This window comes from Carcharodon carcharias, chromosome 10, assembly GCF_017639515.1.
Source record: "Carcharodon carcharias isolate sCarCar2 chromosome 10, sCarCar2.pri, whole genome shotgun sequence".
Lineage (NCBI taxonomy): Eukaryota > Metazoa > Chordata > Chondrichthyes > Lamniformes > Lamnidae > Carcharodon > Carcharodon carcharias.
Window position 1 is genome coordinate 165399171 of NC_054476.1, and position 17057 is coordinate 165416227.

The 17057-nt window shown below is 45.6% G+C and overlaps 1 non-coding gene across 1 annotated transcript; it reads right to left on the reverse strand.

Annotated features, from left to right (window-relative positions):
• Positions 1-13774: 13774 nt before the first annotated feature.
• On the reverse strand, positions 13775-13917 carry LOC121283754. The gene has a single exon (XR_005944379.1). It is a non-coding gene; the product is annotated as a U4 spliceosomal RNA (small nuclear RNA).
• Between the last annotated feature and the right edge of the window lie 3140 nt (positions 13918-17057).

Sequence of the window (17057 nt, forward strand, 5' to 3'; positions counted from 1 at the left end):
TTTCACACACATGGGGCAGAATTTTATGTCCTGTGGGTGGGCGGGCGCCTGACCTGATCGGGGATAAAATAGCGCGCGATGATGTCGGGCAAGCGTCCCGACGTTATCACACACTTGCGTGATATTTAGAGCGAAGGGTGCTGGAGCCATGCCCACCATTAATTAACAGACCAATTAAGGTCATTAAAAAGCCAATTGATGGCAATTTTTCATTGCCCTTGTGATTTCACGCTCATCACAGGGGCAAATAGGGCAGGTGGGCAGCCCACAATTTCAAAAACCACATCCAAGCGCGGGGTAAAAAGGGTCAGCAGCATCGCCAGTGTCAGTCATGAGGAGTTTGATAAATAGTTTGCTGCTGGTGACTTATTGGTACATGGCAGCTTCATCTCTGTTTGGGGCTTCATTGTTAGCATTTCCAGGACTCCTTGGTATCTGCAAAGGCCCCCGGAAGATTTAGGCTGTGTGGACCCTTCCAAGTGCAGACAGCCTTCCATCACCCTGGTAATGGGGACTGTGGTCTCCACTGATGGCACCTCTCTTCAGGAGGAAGAGAGGGCCAGAAGGTAGAGGAGGTCAGGTGTCCCTCCCTTTCCACGGGAGGGACCTGTGGAAGGAAAGGCGCAGGCACAGGGGACTCAGAGCCAGTGGGAAGTCCAAGGCAGAAGAGGCCACAGAAGATGCCACTATCCTGCTGCCAGGGTTTACAGGCGGTAATTAATATGTCTGACATGCAATGCCGAAGGAGGCTCCACCTCTCAAGGGAGACAGTGAACTCCATTTGTCAAATAATTGGCCCTGGGATCAGCTCCAACTGTGTGGGTGGACACCCCATGCCAGTGGCTCTGAAGGTCACAGTGGCCCTCAACTTCTATGCCTTCGGCTCCTTCCAGGGGTCGGTGGGGGATCTGTGTGGAGTCTCCCAATCAGCTGTCCACAGTTGTGTCAAACTCTGTTCAGGTGGGTTCTGAACTTTGTTCTCTACCTTATGGATGAGGACAGCCAGGCTGAACGAACCAGAGGCTTCACAGCCATTGCTGGCTTCCCCCGTGTTCAGGGTGCTATAGACTGTACACATGTGGCCGTCAAGGCGCCAGCAGGTGAGCCCGGTGCCTTCGTCAACAGGAAGGGCTTCCACTCCATGAACATGCAGATAGTGTGTGATCACAGGATGCTGATTCTACAAGTCTGTGCAAGGTACCCAGGCAGTTCCCACGACACCTACACCCTCAGACACTCCCAGGTGCAGGGGCTCTTCAGTGCTCCAGCCCGGCTGGATGGATGGCTGCTGGGTGACAAGGGCTATCAGTTGAAGAGGTGGCTCATAACCCCTCTCCACCATCCAAGAACAGAGGCCGAGCAGCGGTACAATAGGAGTCAGGCCTCCACAAGGGCGGTGGTAGAGAGGACCAAGATGCGCTTCCAATGCCTGGGCTGTTCAGGGGGTGCATGCAATACCCCATAGAGCTGGTGTCAGTGATAGTGGTTACATGCTGCACTCTCCACAATCTGGCACTGGCAAGGGGGGACCCACTCAAGGAGGAGGATCTTGACACAGCTGCGCAGGTCACAGAGGATGAATCCAGTAGTGAGTCAGAAGAGGAGCACACTGAGGAGAATGCTGAGGGTGTGGAGGCAGACTTCAGTAACCACCAGGGAGGCAGGGACACCAGGGACACCTTGATCCAACGCTCCTTCAGCGAGACTACTGAAGATCAGCTTCAACCTCAGGCCAGGGCTGCTGCCTCCATCCCGGGTGTCTGAAATGGCCCTTTCCTTTCACCCCAAAGTCCACTCAGTGCCTGGGCAATAAAGTTTCGAGCCAGCCATATCCAGCATTACACACTGCCGTACCCTGCTCCACATTAAATAAAAAAGGTGAAGCATATTCAGGCCATTATGACAAAAGAAAATTTATCCCATGTTGACAGTCAAAACAAATTAACAGAACCTTCTCTGGGTCTTCAACCCCACCAGTTAAAATAAACAAAACAATTGCACAACAGAAGATCACCTGTGACCAGTCCCTCTTGTACTCACGGTGCCTGAAACTTAACGATTGTGAGTGCTACATCTTGGTGCTTCCCCCTCACTGCCCAGGTCTGGCAGCATCGGCGGAGAAGAAAAGAGTTGACGTTTCGAGTCCTCATGACCCTTCGACAGAACTTGAGTGCGAGTCCAAGAAAGAGTTGAAATATAAGCTGGTTTAAGGTGTGTGTGTGGGGGGCGGAGAGATAGAGAGACAGAGAGGTGGAGGGGGGGTGGGTGTGGTTGTAGGGACAAACAAGCAGTGATAGAAGCAGATCATCAAAAGATGTCAACGACAATAGTACAATAGAACACATAGGTGTTAAAGTTAAAGTTGGTGATATTATCTAAACGAATGTGCTAATTAAGAATGGATGGTAGGGCACTCAAGGTAACTCTGCTGTCCTGTTGGCCTTGATGACTTTGGCGGTCGTCTTCTAGCCAGTGGGGCCTGTCCTGCCAGGGAGTGGCCAGTACCACAGCTGGCACTTCCCCAGTCGTCACAGCCTCATCAGATGCCATGGTCACTGGCAGGCGGGCGGAGGAGCTGCTGCCGTCATCCAGAGCGCCCGAAGAGCCCACAGAGACAACAGGCAGCTGGTGTGCCAACGTGAGGTTGCTGTGGACCTCCCTGCTCACCATTGATGAACGGGCACCTAGCTGAGATACTGAGTGCCTCATCCATCTCCCACACTGGCACTAACCACCTGAGGACATTGCCTCTGTGAGGGTTTGCAGGTCCGAGTGCAACCCCAGGAACCCCTGATTCTGTCCCTGGAGCTGCCGCTCCATGAGAGTTGCCACTCTCTCAATGGGGGAGGCAGTGCACTTGGCAATGAGGGTCACAACAGTGCCCATGATCCATATGGACTCCTCCATAACAGAGACCATGGCATGCATACCCTCATGGATCTCTGCCAGATCCCCCCACACATCTCGCTGAACATCCAGCATCTGCCGCTTAATGGACAACTCCAGAGGCTCAGCATCTACCTTTGACTCTGCATCGTCCTGGTCTCCAGCAGTCCTCTGACTACCAGCACCCTGGGCACTCTCTGCCTCTGCCTGCATCTCCAGCAAGTGTGAAGTGCCCTCACTGCCTGGCATGCACAGTGACAGTGTGATAACTTTAACTAATGACATGTCCTCCCTTAGGTTTGTCAGCACACACCAATCATACGACCCCAAAGACCCACCCCTGATGCCAGAGGCCCACCAGGCTCCAGAAGCACCTGCGTCACACCCGCTTTCTGAACCAGGCACCACAGCAGATACCAGCACCTCAGTGGGTGTTTGATATTCATCTAGAATGTCAGTGACCATAAGATGTCTTATGGTCACCGACATTCTAGCCGAATATTTAACGTCCACCGAGGTTCTGGTATCTGCTCTGGTGCCTGGTTCAGGGAGCTGGACAAGGACATGTCATTAGTTAAAGTTATCACAGTGTCACTGCATATGACAGGCACCTGGTGAGACCATGGAGATCTGCATCATGGTGCCATCGTCTTTCAGTAATCAATGGGGACTCCAGGTTTGAGGCTCCCATCATTGAAGAGACTACACAAGAACGTTTGCAGCATCGGAAACTCTCACCTCTGTGCACTGCAGTCTTACCTTCGTCTGACACCCCCGCCGCTGCTCAGCCAGTTGACTGAGGCACATGGTGCTCTCCAGGTCCAAGGCATCCTGCTCGTATCTGGTTAGGATTAGGAGGTAAGCTAGGCCACCACTGGTCTGTGACCTTCCAATGTTGTAATGGGTGGTGTTGTCCTGAAAGGACAGAGGAGCATTGATGAGTCCACTCTCTACCTGCAGCGCCGTTACAGCCTGGCCAACCCCAGCTGTGGAACACTTTGCAGGGCACATCTGAGTCGTGGCCCTCGAGATGCAAGGCTCTCAGTCCAAGCAGCCGGGGCTCATCCTGTTGACCAGCTCCGGCGTCATTGACGATTGGCACTCAGGCCCTAACACCCCTGAGCTCCACTGGGGGGTGGGGGGGGTGGTGGGGCAAACCTTAACACTTCACCACACTGTTCCATGCCAACATGGTACTCACCCTTACTGAGTGCAGTAGGTCATATAAGCTCTTGCGGCGCTGGGCCCAGGTGTGCCACACGACATCGAGGTGCTGGCCAGCACTGCCACCTCCAACCCCAGCTCTTTTTGTCAGGTGGGGTGGCCTCCTCCTTCCATCCCTGGGGACAAGGGTGTCCCTCCTGGCAGCCCCCGCCTCCAGGCGGACAACTCATCATAAAACCGGGGGGGGGGGGTGCTGAGCGCCCTCCAGACTTGCCCTCCCGCCTGGCATCTGCAGCCACATCACAATCCATAATTTCTGCTGACCAACACTGGGGTTCTCCTTGTCACCAGCAGCCGTCCAGTGCCCGATTGGGCCCCGTTTTAAGCTGCCTGCTGGGTCGCCATTGCACCCGATGGCCAAAAGACCCCTGTCCCCACCCCCTTCCCTGTCCCCAACCCTGTCCCTGCCACTGTCCGTGACTCCGCCCTGCCCCTAGTCCACGCCCCGCCCCGCCCCCCCTCTGCCCCCGCCCCCCCACCCCCACCGCTACGGCCGGCCCCTAGACCCCGCCCCCACCCCCACCCCGGCCCCGCCTTCGCCCCTAGTCCCTACCCCTGCCCCCGATCACGCCCTCACCCCGCCCCCGCCCCCGCTCCTAGTTCCCACCCCCGCCCTGACCCCACCCCTGTCCCCGCCCCCGTCCCTGTCCCTGCCCCCGCCCCCGCCTATGCCCTGCTTCCGCTTCCGCCCCGCCTCCGTCCCTAGTCCCCACCCCCGCCTTGACCCCGCCCCCGCCCTCGCCCTCGCCCCCACCCCCCGCCCCCGTTTCCACCTCCGCCCCTGCCCCCACCCTCTAGTCCCCACCCCCACCTCCACTTCCGCCTCTGACCCCACCCCCGCGCCAGTCCCCACCAAAGCCCCGCCCCCCCTAGACCCCACCCCTGCCCCAACCGCCCCTAGTCCCCATCCCTGCCCTCGACCCCTCCCCGCCCCTGACCCCACCCACGCCCCCACCCCAGTCCTCACCTCCACCCCCGCACCCCTCCCCTCACCCCTCCCCCCACCCCCCGCGCGCCCCTTGCCGGCTAGTGAAGAGTCGCATTTCATGCTGGGCGGGTGGTGTGGAATCGCGACCGGGGGCCGATCACGGGCAGTGGCCATTTCCCGGCCGCTCTCGAGCCCGCCGGCCGCACCTGCCCGATGACCTCACAGTTCCGCCCATAAGCTCAAGGGTCACACATACTCACAAATAGATTACAAAGTGGGAAGGGTAGGTTGGTCAAGTTAGAGTAGTGAAAATAAAAGGAACATACAATCTGTACTTTGGTGACTTGGCTGGCTTCAGGCTGACAGCAGTGGTCTTGCGACTTTCCTTTGGTGATCCCGACGCTTCCAATTTAAAGATGTAGACAGCTGATTTGGTTGTTCCTCCTTGCGCTGGGTTGAATTCTTCTAACAAGTCTCTGTCTGCAGCAGGGGCAGCCCTCAATGGCCAAGGTCAACAAGCAGGGTTTGAAGCTTGCAAGATGGGTTGGAGAGGGAGGGAAGAAGGAGGAACCCCACTCGGGTCTGCTCTCATCAGTGTCTCAGCTGCTTGCCTTCTTATTGCAGAGAAAGCAGGAGCTTAAAATACACAAGGGGTGGGCCTATCGCCTGACCATCACCCACCCAGTCATCACTGCATTTATAGTCAGTTCATGTCTAGGAAACCCCTTCTCACAACAAGAGATTTGTTGTTTGTGATTGGTTTTAAGGCATTCTCATTATAGCTCGATGAGTTCATGTCTGGTGATCCCCTCTCAGCCAGGGTCCTTTTGTCCATGTGATTAGGCTTAATGGTTCACCTCCAGCAGTTGAATACCTCAAGTGGTTATTTTTATGCCTTGCTAATGGGGACAGGATATGTGGTTCACTCATATTACCCAAGTCATTGTCCTTGATGGATCTTTGCAGACATGCTTTCTCCATCTCAATTGGAATGTGAAACGTACAGCGATGCAAAGTGGGATAGCCGTCTTAAGCTGTGAGCTCAAGTCAGTGTTTCAAAGAACATACACACATAAGAATCAGGGGCAGGAGTTGGCCAATTGGCCCCTTGAGCCTGCTCTGCCATTCAGTATGGTCAAGGTTGATCTGATTGTGGCCTCAACTCCACATTCTACCTACCCTGATAACATCTGACTCCCTTGTTAGTCAAGAATCTATTTACCTCTGCTTTAAAAATAATCATTGACCCTGCCTCTGCCTTTCTCTGTGGAAGGGAATTCCCAAAATTCATGAGCTTCTGAGAGAAAACAATTCTTCTAATCTCCGTCTTAATTGGGAGACCCCTTATTTTTAAGTTGCGTCCCCTAGATTTATTCTCTCCACAAGGGGAAACATTCTTTCAGCATCCAGCTTGTCAAGTCCCCTCAGGGTCTTAAAAGGTTTAATAACCTTTCTCTCAATCTTCTAAACTCCAATGGCTACAGGCCCAGCCTTTCCAACCTTTCCTCATAAGATAAACCACTTCCAATCCCAGGGATCAGTCGAGTGAACCTTCTCTGAAGTGTTTCTAACAAATTTATATCCTTTCTTAAAGGGGTTCCACTGCCATCATGCTTTGATCTGTTACCATGATTTGGTGTCTTATTATACCTTGATGAGACTTTGCTTATTCTATGAGTGACTTGATATAGTCAGTACATAGTTTTTCTTGAAACTATTTATTCCGAACTATTTACAAAGACCTTAGAATAAGCATATGGTTTCCAGGACACACACTGTTCTGCGTCTTGCTCTCTTGGAGCCTCTTGCTCACCTGACTTTTGATGTCATGCTAATATCATAATTTACATCGTGGTCGCATTAATATAATCATTAACCCATAACTCTGTGGTCACCTTTAGTCTCTGCGTTTAAAAAGTCTCCATTTTTAAAAGTTCAATTCAGGTTTCCAGCCATTGGATTAAAAATCATTATTTGGCATAAAGCATGTTTACATGACACAAAAGAATATGCAGTGGTTGTGAAGCTCTCTGAGATTTTGTAAGGATGTAATAAGGTGCTATATAACTGCAATGTTTTTTCATTCATGAAACAAACCACGTTACCAGGATAGGTTTCCCAACTTTTTAAATGTTCCAGGCAAGTAAGTATTTTAGAAGTCAAGATCTACTCACTCCCTAGTTTCCATCATTTTTGATGGGAGGATGCTTAGACCACGTGCTGGATCTTAGTAAAGTCAATTCTGTGCTATATTCAGCTGAGCACTGCTGTGACCTTTACTCTCACAGACCCCAGCATAAGCAGTGTCTTTGCTGGAAGAATACGTAATTGGAGACAATCGAAGACAAGTTCATTCCTTTTATTTGGATTCATGAGGTCACATTCTCAGAGGGAACCCTAGGATTACTTTTCTTACATTACAATCCATTCATCATCACAGTCTCTTCTCAATATGGAGAGTCACAACCATGGACTTCCTAACAAGTATCTGCTTTTACATAGGAACTGAAGGACTCCATTTATCCCCTCCATACTTTTCCCTCAATATTGGAGAGGCAGGAATCAAGATGCACTGTACTGTTTCTTATTCTAACTGATTCCTTCTTAAGACTTTGAGTTCTCCAGCAGTTTGTCTCTCTTCCTTTCCTTCCAAAGGCAACAGGGTTTTGAGGCCTGAGCTTATTATCACCTAATCACTTCTTTGAACGTTCTTTGGATTCTCTCTTATTCTTTTCACCTTGGTTGTGTCCTGCACTTTAGTCCTTGGCCTTCACTTAACAAAAGTGGAAAAGACGTGCGTCAGGTGCCTTGCTCCTTCTCTCAGCCCACTTCAAAAATGCTCAAACTCACCCAACTGAGATACAAGCATAAGTGATAACCTGGGCATTGAAGTTAACGATAGCCTGAAACCTTGCTCTCAGCCCCTCAAGCTATTATCTTACTTAAGTGGTTTATTTTTAAAGTTATAATGTAATATTCCTTCTAATACTTACACTGTCAAACATCACATGGTGACATTTATTTCATTAATTGCCCCATCAGAAAGCTCTTCACTAACAAAAGGACGAAGCTTAAAGTGTAACTATTTTGTCCTGGTGCACTGCAGCCCACTCAGTCACATTTCAGCTCACGTTGCTTTCTTTTCTCTGGTTAAAAAGTTAACAAACATCTGAGCATAACAATTAATGATTAACAGACCCAAGCAAACATCACATTTTAAGGTCTTGCAGGCTGAGGTTGCTAAGGTCAGAAGGAAAGGATTTTCTCATTACTTACACAGCAGGTTTACTGCATGAACTGCTGTTTCAGAATGAGTCAGATTTGCCTGTTGTTTCAGTAATAGCCTTGTATGTTTCAGAGATATACTTGAGACTCATCCAATAATTATTATGTATCAGCAGTGTGAGTTGGAGAGCTACCTTGTGAGAGATGATGAATACAATCCAGTACCATCGTATTTGTACAGCTGTTATTTGCATATTCTCTACTTAAATGAGAAACTGTAACATGTCATTCCTATTAATACTGCAGGCAAACAAAATGCTTTAAGTGCACGGTGTTTAATTTTTTCTGTTAGCTGTTTTCTGTTCTGATGTGCTATGCTACAAATCTCATTGGGCGGAGTTATTTTCCATTATTCATTCCCTAGGTGCACTTTCTATAGGACCAACCCTCACTTTGTTAACTCTTTTCTTATTTAAATATCTATAGAAACCCTTATTATCCATCTTTATATTCCTAGCTAGCTTTTTCCCGTACTCTATTTTTTCCCTCCTTAGTAATCTTTTTGTCATTCTTTGCTGTTCTTTATATTCTATCCAATCTTCTGATCTGCCACCTGTCTACACAATTAAATGCTTCTTCTTTAAGTTTGATACTGTATTTAACTTTTGTGGTCAACCACGGATGGTGGGTCCTCCCCTTGGTATTTTTCTTTCTCATTGCAATGTATCTATTCTGTTTGTCTGTTCTGCTTTCATGCCCTCATAATTGCCCTAATTTAAGTTTAAAATGCTAGACTTGGACCCACTCATCTCTCCCTCAAACTGAATGTAAAATTCAATCATATTGTGATTGTTGCTACCTAGAAATGCCTTCACTATGAGGTTATCAATTAATCCTATCTCTTTGCACAATACCAGGTCTAGTATAGCCTGCTCCCTGGTTGGTTCTAGAACATGCTGTTCTAAGAAACTATTCCAAAGCATTCCTTGAACTCGTCATCTATGCCACCTTTGCCCATCTGAATTTTACAGTCTGTATGTAGATTAAAATCCCCCCTGATTATCACTGCACCTTTCTGACAAGCTCCCATTATCTCTTCCTTTATACTCTGTCCTACAGTGTACTTACAATTAGTGGGCCTGAAGCCTGAATACCTCTCCCAGAAATGACGTTTTGCCTTTATCATTTCTCATCTCAACCCAAACCGCCTCTGCATCCTGGCTTCCTGCAGTTAGGTCATTTCTCTCTAATGTGCTAATACCACTGTTAATTATCAGAGTCACCCCTCCAACTTTTCCTAACTTCCTGTCCTTCCTGAGTGCCACATACCCTTCAATATTCAGGTCCCAACCTAAGTCAGCCTGTACCCATGTCTCTGTAATGACCATCAGATCATACTTATTTTTATTTGCACTTATTTATACTTACATTTTTGAAACCCTGAGAGTGTATTGTACATTCATGCATATTCTTGACAAATTTGGAATTTTATAATGTACAGTCCCTTTCTTGTCCGCCTCACTTTGTAAATTTGCTTTTTTAAATTATATTGATGGGCTTCACTCTCTCCACTCAAACAATAGCTGGGTTTGGTGATGTGACATTGCTTCATATAACAGGAAGAGATTTCTTCACTGCCCAATTAAAGTTGTGGTAGTATCAATGACAGGAAGAATGGTCTGTGGAACAATGCTTTTACTAGGTTCTAATGCTCATGCATATAATTTGCTTTCTTTCTTCCCTCTCCAGGTGGTGTTGACTTGCTGGGATAGAATAATTCAAACAATGCCACATCTCTGAAATCCAGCCTTCCCCTTTCATCTAAAAATTTTAATCTCGCTCAAGTAAATGAATGACTTTTGAACTCGTGATTTTTAACAGCCTTCAATAGGATAGCTGCCAAAAGCAGTGCAAAAGCCTCAGCCGTGATGCAAATCAGAATTGTACAACTCCTTAAAAACAGAGAAGCCATAAGAATCAACTGTGAATTAAAAAAACAAATATCATAGGAAGAAAGAATCTATAAAAGCATTGTTTGACTTACAGTGCCTTATTTCACCTCTTGAAAACTGAGAAGTTATTGATCAGATAGATGGAAAGTGTGAGGAGTGAACTGCCAAAGCATGTAATACAAAAACGAGGATCTTGTAGGTGTTAAGATTGATTCTGTGAGGGAAAGGAGAATTTCTCACAGCTTTTGCTGCAATGGGTTGTCACAGTTGAATGTTTTTAACCCATTCTCCTTGTAATTATGCAGCTCAGACAAAGGATGTTAATTTGTGTAGCCTGCATAATTTAATTTATAAGGTTTCAGAATGTTATTGACTATGTTTTTGCTTTTGTTAGTAGTGGGTAGGCAACATCTTTTCAATTTTTGTCACCCACTGTCAGTATTACTTACAATAAGATCAGATAAAGCATATATCAGGGCAAAATAAAACTCTCAGTAACCTCTATCCCAGCCTTCGGTCTCTGACCCTGAATTTTCTCATGCCTCACAGAAAAAAAAATCCTCATAGTTTGCCTAACAAAGTGTCATATGACATCAATTTGCCCCAAGTTACATCCAATTTTAAAGTTGCTAGCACCTCAGTTTTAAAATCAAGGCATTGTGCCAATGTACCACTCTGGGTCAGCAAGCACAGGGGTGATGGGTCAATGGAACTAGGTGCAAGTTATGATACAGGCAGTAGAGTTTTGGACGAGCTGAAGTTTATGGAGAGTGGAAGATGGGAGAGCATTGGAATAGTCGAGGCTGAAGGTAACAAAAGCATGGATGAGGGGGCAAGATACACCTTAATATACTCATTGATCACTTTTTTTACTGCATTCTAGTCTCCAGAATTTACAATCCCTAATACCAGGGCATAACATTGAAACTCAAGAATCAGCTACATCAACGCTGTCTATGTTTAAATAGGACATTCACATAATATTGCTATATTCTATCAATATTTCAAAACCTAATCTTTTTCCACTTATTTACCTTTTTTTTGATCCCTAAATTTAGTTTTTCTGTGCAAGAACATCTGCTTAAAATTGTACGGGCTGATTTTCCTATCCCTCTGTCCCAAAGCACTGCTCCTCTCTAGGCCTGTAAACATCGATATTCCTCGTCCCAAACTAGTGAAATATTCAGAAGGTGCCTCCCTCAGGTTCGCGTTGGACTGACATGCAAGCTATTCCGCAGCTATAGAAAGCACATAGAAAATTTGAGAAAACTTTGACTTGAATTCCCCACCTCCATTTGAAGTGACTGAGACAAAACGCCAGCCTTTATGTGTCAAGTTTATCAGTGTTCCCAAAGTTAACATCTGCAATAAGGTGAAAGATCACTATTTTCACTTCATATTTCTTAGATTTAACAACACAGGGAATTTTGATGTTCTTTCTATTTTTCTTAACATCTTCTTAGAGTTGGGGACAACCCAAGATACCCAAAACTGAACGCTCAACATTTTCATTTGGGTTTTGCAGGAGACGTCTTTAGGATAAAAGCAAAAAACTGCGGATGCTGGAAATCCAAAACAAAAACCGAAATACCTGGAAAAACTCAGCAGGTCTGGCAGCATCTACGGAGAGGAACACAGTTAACGTTTCGTGTCCGAATGACTCTTCAACAGAACTAAGTAAAAATAGAAGAGAGGTGAAATATAAGCTGATTTAAGGGGTTGTGGGGGGGGGGGGGTGGTGGTGGCGGAAAGGGACAGGTAGAGCTGGTTAGAGGGCCAGTGATAGGTGGAGATAACCAAAAGATGTCATAGACAAAAGGACAAAGAGGTGTTGAAGGTGGTGATATTAGCTAAGGAATGTGCTAATAGGTGACATTAAGGGTAGAAAGCAGGACCAGCCAGGCACAGATAGCCCCAGTGGGGGTGGGGATGGAGATTTTAGATCATGAACTCTCTCCTCCATCCCCACCCCCTTTCTGATCCCCCTTTTTTCCAATAATTTATATAGATTTTTCTTTTCCCATCCATTTCCATTATTTTTAGATGTATTTCCATCCATTGTTTTACCTCTACTTTTTAGCCTATTTCAATCCCTTCCCCCCACCCCACCCTCACTAGGGCTATCTGTGCCTTGCTCGTCCTGCTTTCTACCCTTAATGTCACCTATTATCACATTCCTTAGATAATATCACCACCTTCAACACCTCTTTGTCCTTTTGTCTGTGACACCTTTTGGTTATCTCCACCTATCACTGGCCCTCTATCCAGCTCTACCTGTCCCACCCCCCCTTAAACCAGCTTATATTTCACCTCTCTTCTATTTTTCCTTAGTTCTGTTGAAGAGTCATACAGACTCGAAACGTTAACTGTGTTCCTCTCCGCAGATGCTACCAGACCTGTTGAGTTTTTCAAAGTCTTTAAGATGTTACCTTTTTGTCCAATTTTCTCCTCTCCTTTTCCAAAGTTGCTGAGATATGCTTTAACGGCTGCTGGTCTGTCTCTGTTACCTTACTTTACTTTCTAGATATTAAGTGCTAGCAAGATATTTAACCATGAGGAACATCACCGTAAGATCTGAACCTGCCCTCACCTGATATCCACAAATGCCCACTTTACAAATAAATGTTACCCCATTCTAGCCTGGGCACAAATACCAATTGTAGCCACTTAAGCACTCTGTGGCTTCCCAGTATGTATTACTTTACGCTTGGCTATATACTTACTAATACTGCAATGTCACCTACCAGCTATATTAGCAGCTTTCTTGAAATCTTTCAACTGAACCACAGCACTTTAAAAATTGTGTAACTTGACTGTGATAGAAATTTACCCCCTGAGTCAGAAGGCTGTGCGTTTATGACCCACTTCAGAGACTTAGGGGTGTAGACTATCTTGATGCTTTAGTGCAGTGCTTGAAGTGTGCTGCATTGTTGGAAGTGTCATCGTTTGGGTGAAATTAAGGACCCTTCTGCTTTCTCAGGTGGACAGAAAAGATCCCATGTCACCACTCAAAGTGGAATAGGGGGGTTCTCCTCACCAATATTTATCCTTCAATCAACATTATGAAAAAACACTAATTCCTGTTAATGGGAGCTTGCTATGTGCAAATTGGCTGCTGTGTTTCCCTACATTACAACAGTGGCTACTCTTCAAAAGTACTTAGTTGGCCGCAAAGCGCTTTGGGAAATCCCCTGAGGTGGCGAAAAGTTTCATATCAAAGTATGTTCTTTCCCTTTTCCTTAAAAAATCATTTGAAATAGAAATTGTGGAAGTTGAGGAGCAACTTGACTGTTCTTGGCCCACAGTTAAGCATAATTCCAATTTTTCTCAAAAATGTCCAACATGAATTGTTGATAATTGATCTCAAATACACTTTGTATGTATCTAAATATAAATAGCCATCTCTATCTCACAATCAGATTAAGTGGTTTGAGTAAAATGATTTAGATCAGTTTACTCAGTGGGAATGCTGGCATATTCAGGGTGTTTCTTGGGAGAAAATGTGTAGCAGAACTGGGCACATCGGAACATAAATTCGATGCAAATCCCGCAAATGACATTTCTTTTTTAAATGTCAAAAATTGCCTTTGCCGACTATATTTCATGTCGTCAAAGTGGGGTATTGGGAAAAGTTTTCATGAAGCAATAATCGCGCCTCGGTTAAACCTCATCAGCTACAATACTGCCACTGCTCAAATGGATCGGAAAGGATATTCAAAATGTATGTTGAGCAAGACCAAACCAGACTCAGTCATAAAGCAAAACAAAGTACTGTGTCAGTAGGGCAAGATTAATTAGAATGCACACCAGGTGAGTTTAATGGAGTGTTTTACCATTTAAACTCTGATTAAACAATTAACTTGTTCAACTGGCCATTTAAGAGAACCCAGATATAACATTTAGTGAGAGCTAGTCTGTGCCCAGATTTCAGCGGATTAGTCTGATTGTTGATCATTTGGAATAGCAGCTTAAGCAGGGCTCAAAGTTACCAAACCCTGTAAGTTACAGTTTTTCTATCAAGAACTACTTCATTGTGTCCCATGTTCAATCTTGTTACTTGAATACTTCCTGCATTTTGTTTTGTGATCCAAAACCTAGAAAGCTACATTCTTGAATCAATCAGACCTCCTCTGAACTTGCAGAAGTGGGAACACAGCTCCACCAATGAGGTTGCAGTCACTTATACAGTTGGAAAGAGGAGAATCTGAGCAAAGGGTTTAAGACTGTCCTTCGGTTCCTTAATACCTGCCTTCATAGAAAAGGTGTGGCAAGGAGGGACGTTCTGTTTCCTAGAAGTGGGGGGATCCCCATATGTTAGGCCTGGAGAAAGGTGGCAAAGATGATCTGCTCCAGAAGTATCACTCCCAGGTTCAGCATTCAATAAAGAAAATTCTTCAGTGATCTTAATACCAGCAAAGGAGGGCACATCTCTCTATTTCTCTTAGTACCAACTGGCAACAGACGCCTCCCCCTGACCTCCGAATACTTCTCTCCCCTGCATCACATCCTCCACCAGCAATCAAAACAACACTTTGTACCACTTCACATTCGCGCTCACCTCTTTCATAACAGCTTTACCAACAAACTGGCCCCACTTGGTAACATTTGCAGATCCAGAAGCTCGTTTTCATGACTCTTTCCTCACTTTACACTCCAGGCATTTTCTTTCCAATCAACACCTCCCATCCTGCTTCTTCTGCCTTTTGGCATTTGCACTACATTCTGAAGCACTTTCCCTTTCAGTAGCCACTTAACTTCTCTCATTTTTGCAGGACAAAATGATGCACAGCATAAAGGAGAGTATGTCATGGTAAGGCGATGGGGAATGTGGTGGGGCTGGAGGACTACACAGCCTCACATAGGTGGAGAAGGAAGCTATGGAAATTTACAGCCCTTCGAGGGCAGGGTCTGTGCTTATTAGTTGCACCCCATCATTTACTTCGAGGAAATCAGACATTCAGCCACCCTGAAAACTTCAAGCTTCATTGTGAAGCCTGTCATCTGTCGCTGTCCAGTTTGACACTCTCCTGCTATCTCTTGTCCCTTTTCTCTTTGAACTGGTTCCTTCACAGCAGCAAAACTCACAAGGCATGTTGGATGAGGGCAATCCTCCAGAGGATGTAGTGTTGGGTACTCCACCCCTCTCAAGCACCAGCACAAAGGTTGGCATCTTGGATGGGTTGGATGGTGAACCAGAGGGGTCTGCACTTGGTGAAACATCAGCACGGGCGAGGAGGAACAAGTTGTAGTGACAGGGACAGTCCAGACAACGGCTCACCAGAGGGAGAGGTGACCTCCCAGCTCTGCTAGCCATACTCAGACGGTGAACTTCAGGTTACCAGCTTTGACAAGAAGCTGCCTTACATCGCACAAGCAATTATATGAGATATCGGAAAAATTTGCCAAATCAGTTTCCACACATCTGGCTGAAAGTATGGAGACGTCCACTTTCAGTTTGACTGGTGTCCTGTTGCCCAGCACCTGACACAACAATGTGGCATGTGCTGCCCACTCTCAGTTTGGAGCATGTCTACATCCTAACCAGCCCCTTAGCCAAATGTCACCATTTGTCAGAAGGCCTGCTCAGCTAGATTCACAGGTTTGTGCTCCCAGATGTCACTGACCATGAACATTGCCAAAGTTTTAACATGAGGAACAGCAGCCCTCCACCAACTTAGTTAAAACCATTGGATAAGTATCTCATAGGAGTGGTCAAGTTCGTAAGCCTTGTTATAAGAAAGCCATTTTTGGTTGACACTTGGGTGAGAAATTAATTCAAGGCAATTATTGTGTTTGGCATTAAATGAATCCCCTTTATCACTTTTGTCACTCTGTTCTCTTAATAGCTGCTTCTAAACTTGCATTAGAATTCTTATTTGCTGTCAAGAAATTTTTGACGGTCTAAAATGTATGAGATTTACATGTAGTAAAGTATGCAAAACATGGATAAGTCTTACAAGTCCATCTACTTTGGATTGAATCCTAATGCATGCAGAAAGACAATAGTTCTGCTGCTGCCTTGCATGTATAATTACTTGTACATTATGCCAGCTACTTATCATTTGTATATGTGTATTCAGGTATGTTTTGCACTGTGCATTTTGCGCTTATTCATACAATGAAATATTTGACTAAACTAAGACCTGAGTTATGATCGAGACAGAACAAACTAAACAATGCAAGGCTTTCCATATATTGAAGCATTACAGCATGAAACTTAATCCTGAATTCTAAAAATCTGATTGAAGCTTAACTGTATTGGGAAGCAAACACTGGCAGGTATAATTAGGAAGAGAATTTGTCAAGCTCTTGACTTTGCCTAAGAATGAGAGGGCTGGAATAGCAATATCCTAACTGTTTGCACAGTGTCAACGCACACACAATGGCAATTGCAGCACCAACCTCAAATGGATTAATATTTGATGCTGGAAGAGAAATGTGAGTTGTTCATGTTTATTTAGGATATCATGAAATACACTGAAATTTGCAATTTTATTGAAGTCCAAGGCCTCCTTTTTTTTCACTAAAATCTTACATGTAGACCTGACAGGATGAGTAAACAACCTGCTCCACCCCATGATTTGAATGCAAATTGTTTGATGCTCAGCATGTGACCACACTTAAAATATAATAATAAATGTCATTTTGCGCCAATGGATGTCATTTGAAATCTTATGGACAATACATTAACAACAAACGTCCATATGAATTTCTGTCATTAACTATTTTAAAATGATGCAGTATAATTTTGGATTAATGCATGCATTAAAACAGTAGACAGGGAAAACTCATGCAAACGCACTGACTTGTTTGTGACAATATCGCCCAGAGCAATTATATTG